The sequence below is a fragment of the Papaver somniferum genome, chromosome 11 (assembly GCF_003573695.1).
Source record: "Papaver somniferum cultivar HN1 chromosome 11, ASM357369v1, whole genome shotgun sequence".
In the NCBI taxonomy this organism is placed as follows: Eukaryota; Viridiplantae; Streptophyta; class Magnoliopsida; order Ranunculales; family Papaveraceae; genus Papaver; species Papaver somniferum.
Window position 1 is genome coordinate 60,724,617 of NC_039368.1, and position 6,301 is coordinate 60,730,917.

The window sequence follows — 6,301 nt, forward strand, 5'->3', positions numbered from 1 at the left end:
AATCATCTTTACCTAGTGACGAAAGTCATGTTATGTTTCAGTCACTCTGAAAATTGCTTTGACGAAAAATAGTTTGTGAATAACAACTATATAACTTTCTCTAAGAATGTTTCAATGATTGAAATGAGGGTTTAGATTATATAACCATTGATGGATATAAGCATTGTTGTGGAAACACATATATGTATAAGTCCTTATTCCTTGAACCGAAGTTTGCGAACCTTGTTGATCAAGAGAACCGGAATAGTGGCGCGATCCAAGTCCGCGAACTGGCGGAAGTTCTCGACCCGAGAAAATCTGCTGGAGTTTGTGAACTCCTTCCGGGAACTTAAGTCCGCGAACCCAGCCCGCGAACTTGAGTTGGTTATATCTAAAAACGATTGTTCTTGAACTCATGTTTATATAAACTAAGGAATGCTTTTGCAAACAGTGGCTATAATGTTGATGAACCGATTCGAGTGAATCAAATCTTTTTTGCTTCGATTGTGTCATTTGTAGTTACATAAGATCTAAGCAATTAAACAACGCTCTAACTAGTTCATTTGAGTCATTTGAACTATTTATTGTGAAGAAGAAGATGGTTAATATGAAAGTGCTCATATGGCTAACCATTTGGTTAACTATTGTTGAACCAACAAATATACATGTTTGGGTACGGTTACAAAAACCTAGAAACGTCCATTTCATTTGTGTGTAACAAGCTAAGATTTCGATCTAACGGTTGAAAGATATGAGCTTGAATCTAATTAGGTTTTCATCTATCGGTGAATATTGAATGCTTTGTTACCAAGATAACATTGATTGAAAACCCTGATTTGAAAGACTATGTAAGGGAGAACTCTATCAACTGGGAAACCTAATCCCCACACCTTACGTGTGATACCAGTTGTAAACTAGAGTCGATTCTCCTTTAACCTCTGGGTTCTTTTCTCAAACCGGGTTAATGACTTAAAGACTTCATTGGGATTGTGAAGCCAGACCGATACTACTTTTTTGTAGTTGTGTGATCTGATCTTGCCGTTTCTATCGTACGAGTACAATTGTTATAATTGGCTTGAGATTGATATCTCCGATAGGAAAGTTATAAAAGTAGTCACACACATCTTCGTCTCATCGTTTGTGATTCCACAATATCTTCTTTCGTCGCGTCGATTAAGATTATTGTGAGGTGATTGATAATTCTAGGCTGTTCTTCGGGAATATAAGTCTGGGTTATCAATTGGTTCATGTTCACCTTGATTTATCAAAAGACGGAACAAAAACTTTTGGGTATTTGTGTGGGAGACAAATTTATTCAATCCTATAGACTTTTCTGTGTGATACAGATTTGTTTATCAAGTCTTCGACTTTGGGTCGTAGCAACTCTTAGTTGTGGGTGAGATCAGCTAAGGGAATCAAGTGCGTAACATCCTGCTGGGATCAGAGACGTATGAGCATAACTGTACCTTGGACCAGTGTGAGATTGATTGGGTTTCAACTACAGCCCAGACCGAAGTTAGTTTGTAGTAGGCTAGTGTCTGTAGCGGCTTAATACAGTGTGTGTTCAATCTGGACAGGTCCCGGGGTTTTTCTGCATTTGCAGTTTCCTCGTTAATAAAATTCTGGTGTCTGTGTTATTTCTATTTCCGTATTATATTGTTTATCTTTATAATTGAAATATCACAGGTTGTGTGTTGGAATCAATAAATTGGAAATCCGACCTTTGGTTGTTGATTGAAATTGATTGATACTTGGATATTGGTCTTTGGTACCATCCAAGTTATCTCTCTAGTATTTGATAAAGACTCGCAGATTTCTATTTGCTTGAGTATAGATCAAATCGAGAGATTAAGATATTAACTCCTTTGATATACTTTTATCTAGATTGAGTCTGACTGTCTAGTTGATTCTCTAGAAAGTATATTGGAGTTAGTCCATACAGATTTGCTAAGCGAAATATTGGGTGTGGTTGTTATACCCCCGCTTTTTCAATTGGTATCAGTGCAGGCAAACACGTTAAAGACCTTACAAGTCTGTGTTTGTAGTGATCTGACTCTATGGACGATAAATCTCAAGTAACGCTTCACCAGGTTTAAAAACCCATTGTAGAAGAAGTTCTGATAAACTGGTTATTCTCCAAAAAAGGTTGGATGAAAAATCTGGGTCAATTCTGATCTTGTTGCAGAAATTGCAATGCTTAAGGATTTGAAATACTTTAAAAATCCTTTGATGGATTTGAGTAACTCCAGTCATTCCTCTCTGAAGAACAGTCGTAAGTCAGATAATAAACATCGATCAGATGTCGGGAAAACTGATATGACTCAGAACTGCTCAGAAAAGCTTAAAGGTATTGGCCCATGTTTTATGTCCTTTCAAAAAAGTCTAAAAGTTGCAAGCAATCTTCATAAGAAAACTAAATAACTTATTAGTTCTCTAAAAGGACGTACAAAACTATCAGGAAATCCTAAACAGAAAAGTACTGATAGTATGGGAGATTTTGCTTTAAAATCAACGTCACCCTTTCAATGGATTCTTGACAGTGGATGTAGCAGACATATGACAGGTGATCTCACATGGTTTGTTTCTTCTTACGACTATGAAGGTGGACCAGTAACATTTGGAGATGGGAGTTGCTGCTACATAAGCAAGAAGGGGACGATCAAACTACCCGGCGTACCTGAAATCCATGATGTAGTATACGTAAAAGGTATGACTGCAAATCTTCTTTCTATTAGTCAAATTTGTGTCAAAGGCCATCAAGTTGTCTTCAATGCAAATGGATGTGACATTGTAGACAAAACTGGGAAAGTAATTTTTCAAGGAACTCGTGGTAAAAACAACTATTATCTTCTCGATACTTAGTTCAGCAACTGTTGAAATTTGACAAAGTTGGAATCTACACATCTTTGGCATGAGCGTTTTGGTCACATCAATTATCGTCTTCTAACTAAGATCATTAACAAAGAACTTGTTAGAGGCGTTCCCAAAATCAATGCAAAGACTGAAGGTGTATGTGGTGCCTGTCAAAAGGGTAAAAAAAATGAAAGTTCACCATAAATCATCACGAGATATTCTCACTAAAGCTCCACTTGATTTAATTCATATGGATATCTTCGGACCAATTCAAAAACCCACGGTTGATGGTAAGAAGTATGCTTTAGTTATGGTAGATGATTACACCAGATTCACTTAGGTTGCATTTCTGTCTCATAAGAATGAAACCCTTGGTGAATTCAAGATTATTGTTAAAAGAATCCAGAATGAACAAGGTCGCAAACTAAAGAAAATTAGAAGCGACCGTGGAACTGAATTCAAGGACATTAAGGTGTTTGAATTTTGTGACGAACTGGGGATTATTCAACAATACTCACCACCCATTACTCCCCAAGCTAATGGAGTTGCAGAAAGAAAAAATAGGAACATTCAGGAAATGGCCAGGGTAATGCTCCGTAACAAAAACCTACCATTAAGGTTTTGGGGAGAAGCTGTTTTTACAGCATGCTATTTGATCAACCGTGTTTACTTACGGTCTAAAACCCTAAACACTCCTTATCAGTTGTGGTAGTAAGAAAACCCAACTTACACTATCTCAGAATGTTCGGAAGTAAGTGCTACATTCTAAAAGATCGAGAACAGAGAGGGAAATTTGATACCAAAAGTGATGAAGGTATCTTTCTTGGCTATGCTTCTGATAGCCGTGGTTTTCGAGTATTTAATCTCAGAACCCAGGTCATGATGGAATCTGCTAATGTTATTATCGATGATATTAGTAATTTTAATCATGATAATCCTACTGCTGAATTGCCTCCAACTGAGACAATTGAGAAAGTCAAAGAAATCCCAGATTCAGTTGAAGTTATTCCAACTGTCACTGACCCTGATATTTCTAGTGACGAGGAGAAGAACAATGATCAAGCTACTCCTGACGAATAAGAACGTGTCCCTCCACGACACCTCTGGGTTCAAAGGAATCATAATCCTAATAGTATTATTGGAGGAAGAGATTACAGCTAAGACAAGAGGACAACTTCAAAATATTTGCAATTTTGGTTGTTATCTTTCACAAGTAGAACCAAGAAATATTGATGAAGCTCTGAGCGATCCCTTTTGGGTGAATCCAATGCATGAGGAGTTAAATCAATTTCAAAGACAAGACGTATGGGAACTTGTACCTTGTCCTTCCAATATTAATATTGTTGGTATTAAATGGATATTTAAGAATAAGTCTGATGAATTTGGGACAATTGTCAGAAATAAAGCCAAACTTGTCGCTCAAGGATATTCACAGTTTGAAGGTGTTGACTTTAACGAAACCTTTTCTTCTGTGGCACGCCTTGAGTCCATTTGACTTTTACTAGCTCATGCTTGTTTTCTTAAGTTTAAGCTGTTTCAAATGGATATAAAATCCGCATTCCTAAACGGGATATTGAAGGAGGAAGTCTATGTCGCTCAACCTAAGGGTTTTGAAAAACGTGATTTCCCAGATCATGTTCTTAAACTCAAAAAGGCATTATATGGGTTAAAACAAACACCTAGAGCATGGTTTGAAAAACTTACCACTTCTCTTATTAGAAAAGGTTTTTCAAGAGGCGGAGCTGATAAAATTTTGTTTACAAAATGGAGTGGGAAAGATGTTGTTATTTCTCAAGTCTATGTTGATGATATCATCTATGGTTCAACTTCTGAGAAATTTGCAAAGGACTTCCAAGTCTCGCTTGCTAAAGAATTTGAAATGAGCAATGTTGGTGAATTAAAATTCTTCTTAGGATTACAAATTGAACAACATAAGGATGGAATTTACTTATCCCAAGAAAAGTGTGCAAGGGATCTTGTGTCAAGATTAGGTCTGGATAAGTCAACTCCAAAACTGATACCTATGCCCACTACTGGTAAACTGCATAGAGATGAGAAAGGAGTAAAGGTGGATCAAAAGTTGTATCGATCTATTATTGGTATCCTTTTATATCTTACAGCCACTAGACCTGATATTTCTTTTAGTATTGGTTGTTGTGCTAGATTTCAGGCTAATCCAAAGGAATCTCATCTTGCAGCTTCAAAAAGGATCATAAGATATGTCAATCACGCTGTCGGTTATGGTCTATCTTACACTTTTGATACTAACACTGACCTTTCTTCTTATTCATATGCTGATTGGAAAGGATGTGTAGAAGACAGAAAAAGTACGTCAGGGGGTTTCTACTATGTAGGACTGAATCTTGTGGCTTGGCATAGTGATGGACACATTTTTATGTCCGATTTGTCTCGATTCTATATATTGTTAGGGCTCATTTTTGTACTTATTATGGTGTTTTATTTATTTGTAGGTATTTTTGGCTAATAAACATTTTTGGAAAAAATTGGCTCAAAAAGTTATCGGAAAGCACCCGAAGGACATTTGTTATTCGGACTCTCACTTTGGATAAGGGGTAACCTAATTACTAAATGGCATCCCATTTTCAGGCATCTTCTAATCGCACCCCTACTCTGGATAAGGGGAAACCATCTTCAACATTCAAAAACCAGAAAATTAGCGGGAAAATAGTGCAGTTAAAGAACAGTTTTGGTGATCGTGATTTGGAGGAGTTTGAAGTCGATTAAACCTCAGATTTTCATAGGATAGACTCCTTATGGGTCTGGGAATCTGATATGGGTGTTTAAATCGATTATAATGGGCTCAAACGACGGATTTTTCTCACAACAAGAAAATATGGAAAGTCACGTGTGTGAACTGTTTTAGGGAATTTTAAAGTGATTAAAACGTTATAAACCTTCCCAAAGATTTGTATCTATCTAAGGAAGAGTTTAGAATAAAAAGGAAAGCTCATAAACGCGTAGAAATCCTAAAAAAAAAAATTGTCGCAACTTGGCCGTGAAGAGAAGGAAAGAGATTTTGGAAGATTTGGGAGAGATTTAATCGGTATTTTTGATATAAATAGATGTCTTGGGTCATATAGAAGGGGTGTCGAGAGTTTGGGAACCTAAGGAGAGTCAGAGAAGACGAAATCAGAGCTTTACCAAACTCTGTGTCTGCTGCTGCTGCTGTTGAAGAAGAAGAACAACTGAAGAACATTGACCCTCGGTAGACAGTCGCAGAAAAGTGTCGCTGTTTAACAGCTGAAGACATTAATCTGTCCAGGGCAGTCTTATTTCAGCGCAGTCTTAAATCAGCGACAAAGCAACAGTTTTTCTATAACAGTTCCATTGTAACAGCTGTTTTGCAACACCAATACACTGTTGCAAACAGTCTGTGTTATTACTTTTCACTCTTTTAATCATCTTTTGAGCAACAAACACATATTTTGAGATTATGATTAATATGAGG